The 17,271-nt window shown below is 39.6% G+C and overlaps 1 pseudogene; it reads left to right on the top strand.

The window, feature by feature from the left end:
- Positions 1-936: 936 nt before the first annotated feature.
- Positions 937-13,010, top strand: LOC115009636 (myosin heavy chain, fast skeletal muscle-like; annotated as a pseudogene).
- The last annotated feature ends 4,261 nt before the right edge of the window (positions 13,011-17,271 follow it).

Below are 17,271 nucleotides of genomic sequence, written 5' to 3'. Positions count from 1 at the left end.
AACATATGATACGACATCTTTTCAGGTATGGGCTATTTTAAAGTCAACAATGAGCAAAATCATTTAACAGATGTAACCATCTGTAACATTTGAGGTCTGTGTAAGGAGAGCCAAGACTTTCCAAGACATTATCAAGAATGTCTGAGAGCACTTTTGAATCCCTCAGGAGAAATTGGAGACTGTTTGAGGAGAAGATAAAAGGGGTTTCACTATCGTCACTGTAAGCCCCAACATGAAAAATGTGCTTATGAATGAATAGGTGGCTTATTTCAAGAAAGATTCTCTCGCTTAGAAGCTTTCTTTGTAGGCCAACACATTTAAATTAGACAGTTCAATGATCTCTGGTATCCCAGAAACATGCCTTCAGTGCTCACTGTTGACCCAGCTGCAGAATGTGAAGAGTGGAAAATAGTGTCAGAGAAAGGACTAGCTGATACTAATAATAATAATAAATTGTATTTATAAGCACACTTTTAATTTGAATAAACAAAACTCAAAGTGGTACAGAGTAAAAATTATCAATCAGAATATACATTTAAAAGCATTAGGTAGACAGACAAGTCAACAGATGGTCAAAGTCTACCACAGTCTGTGGTGTCCCCAGATGGTCAGGGAGAGCATTCCATGACATACTTATATTACTTTGTTTAAATTGTATGATCACATCAAGATTCAGTGAACTAAAATTATTATACAACTACTATACAAACGATTATCCATCATATATATCAATGATATATAAACAGTTTAGGAAAATATAACATTGATGTATTTTTAAATTAATATATCTTCTGTAAAATGAAGAGGTTGTTAAAGACCCTAAAATAAACTAAGATAAAAATCAAGACCTGGCCATACTGAAACCTGAAACATTAGATGATATATAATTACAACATGTGTGTTATGCCTGCCAGACAGCCATACCACATTTGGTGTGTATACCATATTTAACTTTTGCAGTGTCACCAAAGCCCATTCAATATAAAAGCCACTAGGGGACACGATGGTTTGTAGCACTGAAGACCTGTGAGTTCCAACTTGTGGTAATATGTTCTCTTAAGCTTGATATCATGTGTTCTTAATTTCAGAATTAAGTTATTATAATAGAAACATTTGTTGAGTGAATCTTGTTTTTACACCTACGCTGACAACAAAAACTGTTTTGAACAGGATTGGTGAATACTGTTGAAAGAGAGGGGGTCAGGTAAGGATAACTTTTAAATGTTTAACTTTTCTTTTTAAGAGTTTAATACATATGCAAGGTATTTCTCATTCATTGAATGTCTGCAGTAATTCATTCAAACATTTAACAAAAACTCAACAATATTTTAGTATTTATTCTCTGAGTCTGAAATGGATTTTGAGTTAAGTCAAAGCCCACCTGTATTGAAGCATAGACATAGTTTCAATGTAGAAATGTATTTTAATCTTCAATTTTTTAGGCTTAATTTTAATAACATGGACTTAAAACATTAGTAATAATAATAATAATAATAAAAATAATAATAAGCTTTATTTGTATAGCACCTTTCATACAAGAATTGCAGCCCAAAGTGCTTCACAGCAAAAACATAGTACAAGATTAGACAGAGCATTTACAGTACAATAATCACAGTGTTGATGTAAATGAGTGTGAAGTAGCATTAAAAAATAGTATAACATTAGCATAATTAAAATAGTATAAAATAGCAGAATTAAAATAGTATAAAATAGCAGAATTAAAATAGTATAAAAAAATATTGGAAATCATGCCTAGTTTCCGTATCTGTGCCGTACTTAGCGGCTCTCCTGTCGGGAAATCACATTCATCACACCATTCTTGTAAATGTTTTAAACTATCAGAGCCATATTTTGAAAGCATGAGATCAACAATGGGCCCCTGTGGCATTTCAACTGGTTTACTCACTTTGCTATTCTTGGTAGTCTTCCCGTTTCATAAACAAACCCCAGTTTGTTAAGTTTTATGAAATCTATCAGTTTCTCCAATAATCTTACACATTTATCAGAGAAACTTCCTCTTTTTCCCGTGGTAACACAGTCTATTTGATCTCAGGTTTTTAAAAAATACACACTCTGAAATTTATCGAAGTTACCTTTACACATTCAATATTAAACCAGTTATAGCAAAAATTAACAGTACAGAAGGAAATTATTTAAATTAGTTTAAAGTGGCATAGAGAAACAGCATTAAAACATTCACCATTAAAAGGCTAAAGTAAAGAGATATGTTTTAACTTACTTTTGAAGATATTGAGAGAGCTTGCCTCCCTAATGTCTGCAGGTAAAGTGTTCCATAGCTTTGGTGCATAATTGCAAAAGGCTGCATCCCAGATTTTCTTTTGGATATTTCTGGGAACATTTAATAAACTAGTAGTGGATGATCGCAATGTTCTTGGGGGCACATAGTTGATTAGAGAGTTGGCAGGTTAACTTGGTGCAGTGTAAGATGGCAAATCTTGTGTAATTATCTAACAGACATCAGCCGGCAACATGAGTACGGACGCGGAGATGGCCACGTATGGCAAAGCTGCCATTTACCTTCGTAAGCCAGAGAGGGAAAGAATTGAGGCTCAAAACGCACCATTTGATGCCAAGAGTGCCTGCTACGTGGCCGATGTCAAGGAGCTGTACTTGAAGGCAACAATCCTCAAGAAAGATGGTGACAAAGTCACCGTCAAAGTCTTAACCACTGAGGAGGTCGGTATCATAAAGTCAGAGTCAACTGGGAAATCTATATGATCAGTTCTCATTGTGACAAATGTTTTGTTACAGGAAAAGACAGTTAAAGAAGCTGACGTCTCTCCAATGAACCCTCCCAAGTATGACAAGATTGAGGACATGGCCATGATGACCCATCTCAATGAAGCCTCTGTGCTGTATAACCTCAAAGAGCGTTATGCAGCATGGATGATCTACGTAAGACAATTTGCCTAATGAGAAAAGAGAAATATTGAAAATGGCTATACTTGTAGGAAACATAAAGTTAACAGTTGAATCTCTGTGATCACTTTCAGACCTACTCTGGGTTGTTCTGTGCCACTGTGAACCCCTACAAGTGGCTCCCAGTGTACGATTCTGAATGTGTAACTGCCTATAGAGGCAAGAAGCGTATGGAGGCTCCACCCCACATCTTCTCTGTCTCTGACAACGCTTATCAGTTCATGGCTACTGGTAAGTCATTACTATAACAATGTAGAATTCATCAGTATATGAGATTTCTGTTGCAGTAACACATACTTCCCTTTTATTTTTAATTTAACAGACAGGGAGAACCAGTCTGTCTTGATCACGTAAGTTTGTTGCATTTACATTTGTTGATTTTGTTTAAGATAGTCAACTATCTTGATCAAATTCTTATGAGGTTGTGTCTATACCTAGTGGAGAATCTGGTGCTGGAAAGACTGTGAACACCAAGCGTGTCATCCAGTACTTTGCAACAATCTCAGTTGGGGGACCGAAGAGGGACACATCAAAGGTATGTTACTGTATGATGATTATAATTCAGGGTTCTTTACCTTTGGAATATTTTGTCTCGGGGGGAAAAATAGACATTTTCTGATAGCAATTCTAAACCTGGATTATAGGGGTCACTGGAGGATCAGATTATTGCAGCCAATCCCCTGTTGGAGGCCTATGGTAACGCCAAAACTGTGAGGAATGACAACTCTTCTCGTTTTGTAAGTATGGAACAATTTCTACACATGAGAGTAGTCTAGTTGCAGATTGCCCATGTTGGGGGACATTAAAAATCACTTTCTTCCAAACAGGGTAAATTCATCAGAATCCATTTTGGCACAACTGGCAAACTGGCTAGTGCTGATATTGAGACATGTAAGTAATAATCCTCAAAGTATATACAAATGAATTAAGATTGGCCAGGCTGTGATTTATGAACAACATTTGTAGATCTGCTGGAGAAGTCTAGAGTGACATACCAGCTTCCTGCAGAAAGAGGCTACCACATCTTCTTCCAGATGATGACCAACCACAAACCTGAGCTGATTGGTAAGAATATTGACATATTGCAACATTTTAACCTACTTATAGTTTTCATATGAAACATATCTATTGACATTTTTACCCTTTTTTGATCTGCAGATTTGGCACTCATTACAACCAACCCCTACGACTTCCCCATGTGCAGCATGGGTCAGATCACTGTGGCCAGCATTGATGACAAAGTTGAGCTGGAAGCCACTGATGTCAGTGATATTTAAGTATATTTTGTACATTAAATGCAACTTCAAAATGTATCTTTTAAGTGCATTTTCTAAACGGATTATGTTTTGTGCTGGCCCCTCTTTTGAACTCAGAATGCTATTGATATCCTCGGCTTCACTAATGAAGAGAAGTTGAGCATCTACAAGATGACCGGTGCTGTGCTTCACCATGGTAACATGAAGTTCAAGCAGAAGCAGCGTGAGGAGCAGGCTGAGCCTGATGGCACAGAGGGTGAGTATTTAATGTCAGCTCAAATTGAATAGCTTGGGAACAACAATGATACAGTTCTTAATCACACTGGTCAACCGCTCAAATCATGATGGAAATCGCTGAATTATTTTCAGATGCTGACAAGGTTGCTTACTTGCTGGGTCTGAACTCCGCTGACATGCTGAAGGCCCTGTGCTATCCCAGAGTGAAGGTCGGAAATGAGTATGTCACCAAGGGGCAAACTGTACCTCAGGTAAACATGAATTATCAATATCCAATATCTTTCTATTTAAAAACAGATTGTTAGTTCTACTAAAATAATGTAGTGCAGGGTTTATTACAAAAAAGAAATGCAATGTCAGTGTTCAATGTATTGCTACTTTCAATTAATTGTATACAGTGAATGCTAAATACATAATGCATAATAAGTCAAGGACCATCTTAGATGCCATTTTTATTTTGGATCTTTTGTGTCATTTTCATCAAATTAGAAAAAGTTAGAATTACCAGCTTTGACTGACATAGCTCAAATCACATTGTTGTTGTTGTTTCTCTAGGTCAGTAACTCAGTGCCAGCCCTGGCCAAGTCTATCTATGAGAAGTTGTTCTTGTGGATGGTCATCCGTATCAACCAGATGTTGGACACTAAACAAGCTAGGCAGTTCTACATTGGTGTCCTGGATATTGCCGGCTTTGAAATCTTTGATGTAAGCTTCATTTCCAACAATTCAGCAGCTGATACTTTAAATGACAGAATCATTCTTACTGCCTGCTACAAGAGATTATGCTGATTATTGTCCCTTGCAGTTCAACACATTGGAGCAGCTGTGCATCAACTTCACCAATGAGAAACTGCAACAGTTCTTCAACCACACCATGTTTGTCCTGGAGCAAGAGGAGTACAAGAAAGAGGGTATTGTCTGGGCGTTCATTGACTTTGGCATGGACTTGGCTGCCTGTATTGAGCTGATTGAAAAGGTAATCACTTCATTTTGTGATTGTATGTAATTGTTCTTAATTTGGCTTCATGTATCAATTAATGACATATTTCTTCCCACTTTTTCCAAGCCCATGGGCATCTTCTCCATCCTTGAAGAGGAGTGCATGTTCCCCAAGGCCACAGACACATCCTTCAAGAATAAGCTGTATGACCAGCATCTTGGCAAAAACAAAGCATTTGAGAAGCCAAAGCCCGCCAAAGGCAAAGCTGAGGCCCACTTCTCCCTGGTGCACTATGCTGGTACTGTGGACTATAATATCGCTGGATGGCTGGACAAGAACAAGGATCCACTGAATGAGTCTGTCATTCAGCTCTACCAGAAATCCCCAGTGAAACTGCTGGGGCTTCTGTATCCTCCCGTCGTTGAGGGTATGATAGTAACTACAGTAAACTAAAACACATTTTAAGACTGTGGATACTGTATATCTTTAACTCATCAACTGTAACATGTGTTCATGCAATTTGTGTCATTCTAAAAAACAGAGGTTGGTGGCAGCAAGAAGGGAGGCAAGAAGAAGGGTGGTTCTATGCAGACTGTATCTTCACAGTTTAGGGTAAGGTTTGACATGGCAAACTTGTCTTATATAACTCAGTTTATACTCACACTCACAATTGTGGCATTTCATGACAAGAATTACCATTTTGGATCTACAGGAGAACTTGGGCAAGCTGATGACTAACTTGAGGGCAACCCATCCTCACTTTGTGCGCTGCCTGATTCCCAATGAGTCAAAGACTCCAGGTACATAGACAAGATAATCTCAATAGTGTCTTGAGGATTGGTTATGTTTTGTATAAAATGGTTTACTTAATGGTGTACTGCTTTAACTAAGACACTCATTATTTATTCAAAGAAGTAATAAATAAATGTCTTTTTTCACAGGATTGATGGAGAACTTCCTGGTCATCCACCAGCTCAGGTGTAACGGTGTGTTGGAGGGTATCAGAATCTGCAGAAAAGGTTTCCCCAGCAGAATCCCCTATGCTGACTTCAAACAGAGGTATTAGTGGATAATGTAATTAAAATATGATGCAAATTATTCAAATACAATGCTCAAACTGACCATAATCTCTCTCATAAAAGATACAAGGTGCTGAATGCCAGTGTCATCCCTGAGGGCCAGTTCATCGACAACAAGAAAGCTTCAGAGAAGCTGCTTGGGTCAATTGATGTCGATCATGAGGAGTATAAATTCGGACACACAAAGGTAAGCGCCTTGCTTATTTATACTGAAGAAAAATGACCAAAGACATTAAGTTGTTTGGTAATTATGGTAATAATTATTCCGTTAATTATGTATGTATATCTGTTAATAACTAAGTACCATATTTAAAAACTAATTCAGTTGGTTGTAAGTGATTTACTTTTAGGTTAGAGCCAGAGCAGCCAATATGTGGCAAGTCAAAAAAAACTTAGCCTTAGTACCCTTAAACCATGTGGGTATAAATATATATATTTTCTTTTACTTTGTTTGTTCGTGTTACAAGGAGTGAAGTATTCACTTTCTGAGTTCATCCTACATTCACATTTATTTATTGTTTGTTCAGGTGTTCTTCAAGGCCGGTCTGCTGGGTACCCTTGAGGAGATGAGAGATGAAAAACTGGCATCTCTGGTCACCATGACTCAGGCTTTGTGCCGTGGTTACGTCATGAGAAAAGCATTTGCGGAGATGACAGTGACGAGGCATGTTGCAAACAGTTAATTCTGAGTGCACAGTCAGGAGATAAATAATAAAAGAGCTATTTTGTCCCTAACAGCAATTTCCTCTCCACAGGGATGCCGTCTATACCATCCAGTACAATGTCCGCTCATTCATGAATGTGAAACACTGGCCATGGATGAAGGTGTACTACAAGATCAAGCCTCTGCTGAAGACTGCTGAAACTGAGAAGGAGCTGTCAAATATGAAGGAGAACTATGATAAGATGAAAATAGACTTGGCTGCTGCCCTGGCCAAAAAGAAGGAACTGGAGGAGAAGATGGTTTCCCTTCTGCAGGAGAAGAATGATCTGCAGCTGCATGTAGCATCTGTAAGTACACATCAACAAAAGGTTGTGCTTTTCATTTTTTTCAATGTTGATGTGCTAACGTCTTTTTTCATCAAACGGAATAGGAAACAGAGAATCTGTCAGATGCTGAGGAGAGATGTGAGGGACTTATCAAGAGTAAGATTCAGATGGAGGCCAAACTTAAAGAGACAACTGAGAGACTGGAGGATGAAGAGGAAATCAATGCTGAGCTCACTGCCAAGAAGAGAAAGCTGGAGGATGAATGCTCTGAGCTCAAGAAGGATATTGATGACCTGGAGCTGACCTTGGCCAAAGTGGAGAAGGAGAAACATGCCACTGAGAACAAGGTTTGTAAATAGTAAAAAAACAGCAGATCAAGTAAGATTACGATAATTACTGTTTATTGACAAGAGCTTTCTTGCACTCTTAGGTGAAGAACCTGACAGAGGAGATGGCCTCTCAGGATGAGAGCATCGCTAAGCTGACCAAGGAAAAGAAAGCCCTTCAGGAGGCTCATCAGCAGACTCTTGATGACCTGCAGGCTGAGGAAGACAAAGTCAATACTCTGACCAAGGCCAAGACCAAGCTTGAGCAGCAAGTGGATGATGTAAGTTTACAAAGACACTTGGATTGGCAAAGTGAGATTATACCTGAACGTAATAATTAAAAACTCATTAATCTTCAGCTTGAGGGTTCTCTGGAGCAAGAGAAGAAGCTGCGTATGGACCTTGAGAGAGCCAAGAGGAAGCTTGAGGGTGATCTGAAACTGGCCCAGGAATCCATCATGGATCTTGAGAATGACAAGCAGCAGTCTGATGAGAAAACGAAAAAGTAACCTAGTTTTTTAATTTGTACAACAAAATTCTTATTAAAATGAGGACAACTGTACAAACTCTATGTACTTTATCTATTACTCTCACAGGAAGGACTTTGAAATCAGTCAACTCCTTAGCAAGATTGAAGATGAACAGTCACTGGGTGCTCAACTTCAGAAAAAGATCAAGGAGCTTCAGGTGACGCGATGTTGTGTTTCACAAAACATTACTGCATATGTTTCCTATTAAGTGCATTGAAAGTGAACGTTTACTGAAATACATTACACCTACATTCAACAGGCCCGTATTGAGGAACTGGAGGAGGAGATTGAGGCTGAGCGTGCTGCTCGTGCCAAGGTTGAGAAGCAGAGATCTGACCTCTCCAGGGAACTTGAGGAGATCAGTGAGAGGCTGGAGGAGGCTGGAGGTGCCACTGCTGCTCAGATTGAGATGAACAAGAAGCGTGAGGCTGAGTTCCAGAAGCTCCGTCGTGACCTTGAAGAGTCCACTCTGCAGCATGAAGCCACTGCTGCTGCTCTTCGCAAGAAGCAGGCTGACAGCGTTGCTGAGCTGGGAGAGCAGATTGATAACCTTCAGCGTGTCAAGCAGAAGCTTGAGAAGGAAAAGAGTGAATACAAGATGGAGATTGATGACCTCTCCAGCAACATGGAGAATGTTGCTAAGGCAAAGGTACACACTGCATTACATGCTATTTTAATACCCAAATGAGTAAAATAAATACAGTAATTAATATTATAAAGAAAATCTGATCACTGATCTCATCTCTGTTTCCTCATTAGGGAAATCTTGAAAAGATGTGCCGTACTCTTGAGGACCAATTTAGCGAACTGAAGACCAAGAATGATGAAAATGTCCGTCAAATCAACGACACAACTTCACAGAAAGCACGTCTCCTGACAGAAAATGGTATCTACAAGTTATCAGTTTAGTGAATGATCTGTTGTGTATGTTATTGAGAAACGTAAAACAAACTAATGCATCATGACATCTTTCACACAAGGTGAGTTCAGCCGTCAAATTGAAGAGAAAGAAGCTCTTGTCTCCCAGCTGACCAGAGGCAAACAGGCCTTCACTCAGCAGGTTGAGGAGATTAAGAGACAGATTGAAGAGGAGGTTAAGGTAAGGAAACATTAAGCAAGTGTGAGTTCTTATTATTTGTAGGGATTTAACATTTTTGTAAATTCAATAATATTTCTTACAACAGGCCAAGAATGCTCTTGCCCATGGACTGCAATCAGCCCGCCATGACTGTGATCTGTTGAGGGAGCAGTTTGAGGAGGAGCAGGAGGCCAAGGCTGAGCTGCAGCGTGGAATGTCCAAGGCCAACAGTGAGGTGGCTCAGTGGAGATCGAAGTATGAAACTGATGCTATCCAGCGCACTGAGGAGCTTGAGGAATCCAAGTGAGTAACATTCAAACAATTAAATGGGCAGAAGTAAAGCATTTTAACAATTGTTTAGTATCTTAGTTTTGGGCAAACATTATAGATCGAAGTACTGCTTTCATGTTCATCTAGGTTCTAAAAAATATGTGATCATTTGTTTTTCATATGCGCAAAAATATCTGGAAAACTATTTGTAACTTAAAGACGTTCACTAATATGACATTCCTAACATCTTCAAACAGGAAAAAGCTGGCCCAGCGCCTTCAGGAGGCTGAGGAACAGATTGAGGCAGTGAATTCCAAGTGTGCTTCTCTTGAGAAAACCAAACAGAGACTCCAGAGTGAGGTGGAGGACCTCATGATTGATGTGGAGAGGGCCAATGGGCTTGCTAGCAACCTGGACAAGAAGCAGAGGAACTTTGACAAGGTAGCATGGTTTACTTTGTGTGGCCAAGCCATACAAACAATCAAATATATGTATTTGTCCTCATATTGCTAAAAACCAACTAAACTGTTTAAATTGTGTAATTCAGGTGTTGGCAGAGTGGAAACAGAAGTTCGAGGAGGGTCAGGCAGAGCTTGAGGGAGCACAGAAGGAGGCTCGTTCTCTCAGCACTGAGCTGTTCAAGATGAAGAACTCTTATGAGGAAGCTATGGATCATCTGGAAACCATGAAGCGTGAAAACAAGAACCTGCAACGTGAGTTCTACATTATGTAACAGTTACATTGTATTCAACACATGTGTATGTGTTTGAATAAAGTATTTATACTTTACATTTTATGGCTCAATGATTCAAAACACATGTATCTCTCTACAGAGGAGATCTCAGATCTGACTGAACAGATTGGTGAGACTGGCAAGAGCATCCATGAGCTGGAGAAGTCCAAGAAGCAGGTGGAGACAGAGAAGTCTGAGATCCAGACGGCTCTTGAAGAGGCTGAGGTACATTTTCTCCGGGGAGATCTTTTCAAAATTCTAAATCATTGACAAATATACTCTAAAAGATTTGAAGTCAGAGATAAATAATTCATTCTTTGATATCATTAGGGAACTCTGGAACATGAAGAGTCTAAGATCCTGCGTGTCCAGCTGGAGCTCAACCAGATTAAGGGTGAGGTGGACAGGAAGCTGGCAGAGAAAGATGAGGAGATGGAGCAGATCAAGAGGAACAGTCAGAGAGTGACTGACTCCATGCAGAGCACTCTGGATTCTGAGGTCAGGAGCAGGAACGATGCCCTGAGAATCAAGAAGAAGATGGAGGGAGACCTGAATGAGATGGAGATTCAGCTCAGCCACGCCAATCGCCAGGCTGCTGAGTCCCAGAAGCAGCTGAGGAATGTGCAGGCACAGCTGAAGGTATTGTAAGACACATAGCTCTTGCACAGACTAGGGTCAGTGAAGCTACATTTTAGCATTCATGTGCATATCTTTCTGATATTATTTCACTAGGATGCACAACTGCACCTTGATGATGCTGTCAGAGCCCAGGAGGACTTTAAGGAGCAAGCTGCTATGGTGGATCGTAGGAACGGTCTTATGGTAGCTGAAATTGAGGAACTTAGAGCTGCTCTGGAACAGACAGAGAGAAGTCGCAAAATCGCTGAGCAGGAGCTGATAGACGCCAGTGAGCGTGTTGGACTTCTGCACTCTCAGGTGAACAAACCCAATCATTTCTTCAATAATTCAAAAATCTAACGAGACTTTAAATAATGCGAAAATAAGACGTGATGATGCCTAAAAGTGCCTAAATCTTTTTACTTTTTAGAACACAAGCCTTCTGAACACCAAGAAGAAGCTTGAGTCTGACCTGGTCCAGGTCCAGGGTGAAGTGGATGACACTGTCCAGGAAGCAAGGAATGCAGAGGAGAAGGCCAAGAAGGCCATCACTGATGTAGGTTTGAATTTCATTTGTTCTTATTGTCATTACATAGTGTTTTTCAAGATATTTCTAATTAACATGTCATGCTGTCTCCTCTAGGCTGCTATGATGGCTGAGGAGCTGAAGAAGGAGCAGGATACTAGCTCTCACTTGGAGAGGATGAAGAAGAACCTGGAGGTCGCTGTTAAGGACCTGCAGCACCGCCTGGATGAGGCTGAGAACCTGGCCATGAAGGGTGGCAAGAAGCAGCTCCAGAAACTTGAGTCCAGGGTAAGAAAGTCACGTTAAGATTGGCACAAATGTAAGAAAGTCTATTCACTCTAGATATTCTATGAATATTTCTGTATTTTTCGAAGGTGCGTGAGCTGGAAACAGAGGTTGAGGGTGAGCAGAGACGTGGAGCCGATGCTGTTAAGGGTGTCCGTAAATATGAGAGGAGGGTGAAGGAGCTCACCTACCAGGTAGAGTCACTTTCATAATCAACGTGTGCAAGTCAATCTATTATTGATTATTGAAAATATTTCAAGATGCAAATTTACTTTCTAACAGACTGAAGAGGACAAGAAAAATGGTAGCAGGCTGCAGGATCTGGTTGATAAATTGCAGCTCAAGGTGAAGGCCTACAAGAGGCAGTCTGAGGAGGCGGTAAGGACATCTTCATTTTCAATAAAGATTAAGTAGATATTTCAGAATGTTTTTATACGAACAAACCGTGCTTTTTCCACAGATAAATTTGTTCAAGTAAAATTAAAGTACATAAAAGTAAAATTACAGGCAAAGCATTCATTTTCTCATGCATACTATATACTGTAACAAAGTGTTGAATTATGTTGACGAGAATGATCGGAAACAAAAGACAATAATTAAAATATTATAAAGGAAGTCAGCCTTCAATACAAATGTGTGTTTTCTCAAAATGAACAGTTATGAAATGTTCAAGTTGTACACATAATAATGACCACAAATGCTTTCATTATATATTAAAATGTTTGAACATGTTCTATACCTTAAACTATGTATATTGTATTCCAGGAGGAGCAGGCCAATACACATCTGTCCAAGTGCAGGAAGGTCCAGCATGAGCTGGAGGAGGCTGAGGAGCGTGCTGACATTGCAGAGTCTCAGGTCAACAAGCTGAGAGCAAAGAGCCGTGACTCTGGCAAGGTAAATAAATACACATTTCAGCTTAATAAAAATGTAATCAAATATAATCCCTCTACTTTTCACGCAATACTTAAGTCGTGACACAAAACCTATTTCTTTAAGCTTCATAAAATGAACAACAGACAAAACCTTTACATGTATGCAGAGAATGATGTGTGTGTATGCTCATATACACTGTATGTATTCATTGTGGGTTTTTTTTCAGGGAAAAGAGGCAGCTGAGTAAAGCACTTCGGTTGATGGGCTGTTTCTAATCATATAATATGATGTGAAATATACCACAATAAAATATTTTTGATCTTTAATTGCATTGTCTTTGTTATTTTTGATCTTATTGTGTGCTCCTACAGAGAGCAAATGTGACATTTAGGACTTTGTTGTAATTTGCTGGCTACAACATATGATACGACATCTTTTCAGGTATGGGCTATTTTAAAGTCAACAATGAGCAAAATCATTTAACAGATGTAACCATCTGTAACATTTGAGGTCTGTGTAAGGAGAGCCAAGACTTTCCAAGACATTATCAAGAATGTCTGAGAGCACTTTTGAATCCCTCAGGAGAAATTGGAGACTGTTTGAGGAGAAGGTAAAAGGGGTTTCACTATCGTCACTGTAAGCCCCAACATGAAAAATGTGCTTATGAATGAATAGGTGGCTTATTTCAAGAAAGATTCTCTCGCTTAGAAGCTTTCTTTGTTGCTCTACCCAAAATGCTACCATTTGAGATACCAAAATCCACATTTGATAAATTGTACCGATTGTGCTCTAGATTTATTTGGCAAGGGAAGTGTCAAAAGTGTCAAGATTTAAAACGGCAGGAGGACTAGGACTCCCAAGTCTTAAATATTATTTTGGACAGTACAAATACAACCTCTAACCGTGTGGTTCAGGGATCCAGCAAGCTCTATCTGAGCTACACTTTCAAGATTGATCTCTAAAAAGGATTGAAATGGGAGAAAAGACAATTTCCTAATATTTGGGTTAAAAGCAAAGGTCGAAGGAGAGAACCTGGTTTCCTTCCCTGAGAATTACAAACTTAAATCATGAGGGCTCATCGAGTCGGCAAACTGAGGATCTTGATTCTGAAGTTCCTCTGATTCCCAGTAAGAGATTGGAGACGTTGAGGAAATTGATGGCCAACAAATTCGATTTACAACAGAATTCAGCACACACACCCCGGAGGGACGCAAGCCCTGCTACCCGGTGTTGAAAGGAACACGCAAAACTGGGTTCAAGGCCTATGACTATCAAGCTCATGTGGTCATAGACTTCACTAATTCGAAGATACAATATATTTCTCAAGCGGAGAGCTTTTGTACATCCAAGGAGGGTGGCTGATTCTTCTCGTTGTCCTCTGTCCAGAGGATGGTAAGACCAATTTTGGGTTGCTAATAAATAGACTAGATAGAATATTTTCTCACATTGGGACTGGGAATTATACCCGGGGTTGACTACTAGCAAATTATTAGTAGTAATAATACGTGTTGTTGACTAGCTTAATCAGGGACCGAGCACAAAATTTCCAGGCGCCCAACGGTGCGCAGTTCAGTTCAGTGACTGTGTTAAGGTAGGTCAGTAGCGCCCCCTATCGCATGGTAGGGCCAGAGTCACATATAGTTGCTCCAATAGTTCATCGGAAATTCCTAGAGTTCCTCAGAAAAAAATGAATTTTGGTTGGAATAACCCGATGACCAATTGGAAGCTAAATAAAATTGTTGTTAATTGTTAATAAAGAACAACATATCATTTTAGCCGATTGACATGTGTTGAACCTTTCGAAACTAACAGACTCTCTCAGTTTGACCGTAGGACGTGTGATGATAAATGCCGTGGAGTTCCTCACAATTAAACGAGGAGTGCCTGTAACTTCACTCAAAATTGATAAGCACCAAACTTGACATGTTTGATAAGAATCGAGCCCTAAAAACATCCACATACAGTGCTCTCCAGAATTATTGGCACCCCTTTAGTAAATATTTGCAAAACAGGCTGTAAAATGTCTTTTATTGTTTATCGTCTTGGCCTTTCATTCAAAATATTCACAAAAATCTGACCTTTTCACTGAAGTAAAATTAATGAAAAATAAAAAATAAATGTTGACTTTAAATAAATATCTTTCTCCAAAACATCTGTGCCACAATTATTGGCACCCCTTCATGAGGTTGGTGAACACATGGCCCGGGATCTGAGACCATTATTCCACACAATCTCTCCAGATCCTTCAGATTCCGAGGTTGACGCTTGTGGACTCTCCTCTTCAGCTCATCCCACACATTTTCTATAGGATTTAGGTCCGGGGACTGTGATGGCCATAGCAAAACCTTTATTCTGTGGTCAGTAAACCATTGTTGTGTAGATTTTGAGGTGTGCTTTGGATCATTGTCCTGCTGGAAGGTCCAACCACGGCCCATTTTAAGTTTCCGGGCAGAGGCTGTTAGATTTTCATTTAATATCTGCTGGTATTTGATAGAATCCACGATACCTTATATCCTAACAAGATGTCCAGGGCCTTTGGAAGAAAACAGCCCCACAACATCAAAGATCCACCACCATACTTCACAGTGGGTATGAGGTGCTTTTCTGTATGGCTATCTTTCTGTCTACGCCAAACCCACCTTTGACGTTTGGTGCAAAAAGCTCTATTTTGGTCTCATCTGACCATATAACCCTGTCCCAATCAAAGTCCCAGTAACGTTTGGTTTGTTGTTAATTGACAGCAATAGCTTTTTTCTGGCAACCCTCCCAAACATCTTGTGTTGATGTAGGCGGCGTCTGATGGTCGTTTTGGAGACTTTCTGACCCCAAGACTCAACTAACCTCTGCAATTCTCCAGCTGTGATCCTTGGAGATTCTTTTGCCAGTGGAACCATCCTCCTCACGGTGTGTGGCATCAATGTACACACACGTCCTCTTCCAGGCTGATTCCTAACATCTCCTGTTGCTTTAAACTTCTTAATTATTGCCCTGATAGTAGAAATGGGCATTTTCAACTGTTTCAAGATTTTCTTAGATCCATTTCCTTCAACAACATTTTCGTCGAAAATCATCACTGTGTTCTCGAGTCTTTCCCATAGTGAAGAATGACAAAGAGAATTTTGGCCTGTGTCACCTCATATTAATACCCCAGTGAAACAGGAAGTCATGGTTGACCACTTAAGAGTTCCTAATCAAACAGGTGAACCTAAAGATGTAAGATATGACTGGAAATATACTTCAGTTAGATTTTAATCATAGGATTTTCTAGAGGAGCCAATAATTGTGGCACAGATGTTTGGGAGAAAAATATTTATTCAACAAGTCAACATTTATTTTTTCTTTCAATAATTTTACTTCAGTGAAAAGGTAAGATTTTTGTGAATATTTTTGAATGAAAGGCCAAGACGATAAACAATACAATACATTTTACAGCCTGTTTTGCTCATTTTTACTAAAGGGGTGCCAATAGTTCTGGAGGGCCCTGTATCTATATTGAGCATGATTCAGACCTACAAAGTTAATAAGATCCACCTCAAACTTGAAAGGCCTGACAACTTCCACACAAAAATATTGAGCCAAAGTTGTATCGCCACCTACTTGGAGCGGTCTCGTTGATTTCAACAAAAATACAATTGCCACATCGAAATAACATGTTTTACTAATATCTTGGTTGGCCCTAGAAAACATGGAGAGGCAGCGAGAGAGTGGTGTCATTTTTCTGATCAGTTTTCCATAAGCCCAGGCTGTGTGTGTGTGTGTGTGTGTGTGTGTGTGTGTGTGTGTGTGTGTGTGTGTGTGTGTGTGTGTGTGTGTGTGCACGCACGCTCAGTTGAGAGGGTGTGTCCTGCTCAACAAGAGAGTAGAGACTCGACTCGTCGGAAAACAGCGATGTCAGCATTAAAAAGTCCACTGCATGTCCCATTTACACCACACAGACCTTTATGGGCTTCATTAAAACAAAAACAAAATTAAATATCTTTATTTACTTTGCATTTCTTTTTTACAGCAGGCAAGACGCATTGCAAACTGACTAAAATAGGCAACGTTGTCAGAGGAAAATCCATATGAGGAAAATGTTTCTTCGCCTTACACTTGTGATTGAGTGGGTGGGATAAACTCATTAAAATATGCAATAATTAAGATCAATGTTTATGATGGAATAGTGACATTAGATTGTGCCAGAGTAACCAAATTTCGGCTTTTACTGCCAAGATTTTATTGCGGGACCCTCAAACTGGTTACTTTTTCTCCACTTGCTGGCTTCTCCATATCTTTGTGGAAATCCCTGATTACTGTATACAGCACACCTGTGCATTGGTAGATAGCTTTAAATGAAACTTTAAAAAGTGCACGTTATAGCTTACAGTTCTAAAGAACACTCATATTAACACTAGTCGATGGAGACTCACCAACATCTCTTACTTCCCCTCCATTCAAAGCAGTCTAGAACTGGGCCTGGTGAGCCGAGGGGGTGGGACAGGACTAAAGTGTATACTATTGAACTGGCACTTTTTTTCCATGATGGTTTTGTTGTTTATGTTATGCCTTTTCACATTAATCATTGAACTCATTTTTCCATCCATGTTC

This window comes from Cottoperca gobio, chromosome 6, assembly GCF_900634415.1.
Source record: "Cottoperca gobio chromosome 6, fCotGob3.1, whole genome shotgun sequence".
Classification (NCBI taxonomy): domain Eukaryota; kingdom Metazoa; phylum Chordata; class Actinopteri; order Perciformes; family Bovichtidae; genus Cottoperca; species Cottoperca gobio.
The sequence above is the reverse complement of the archived record's forward strand: the minus strand, read 5'-3'. Positions and strand labels throughout refer to the sequence as shown.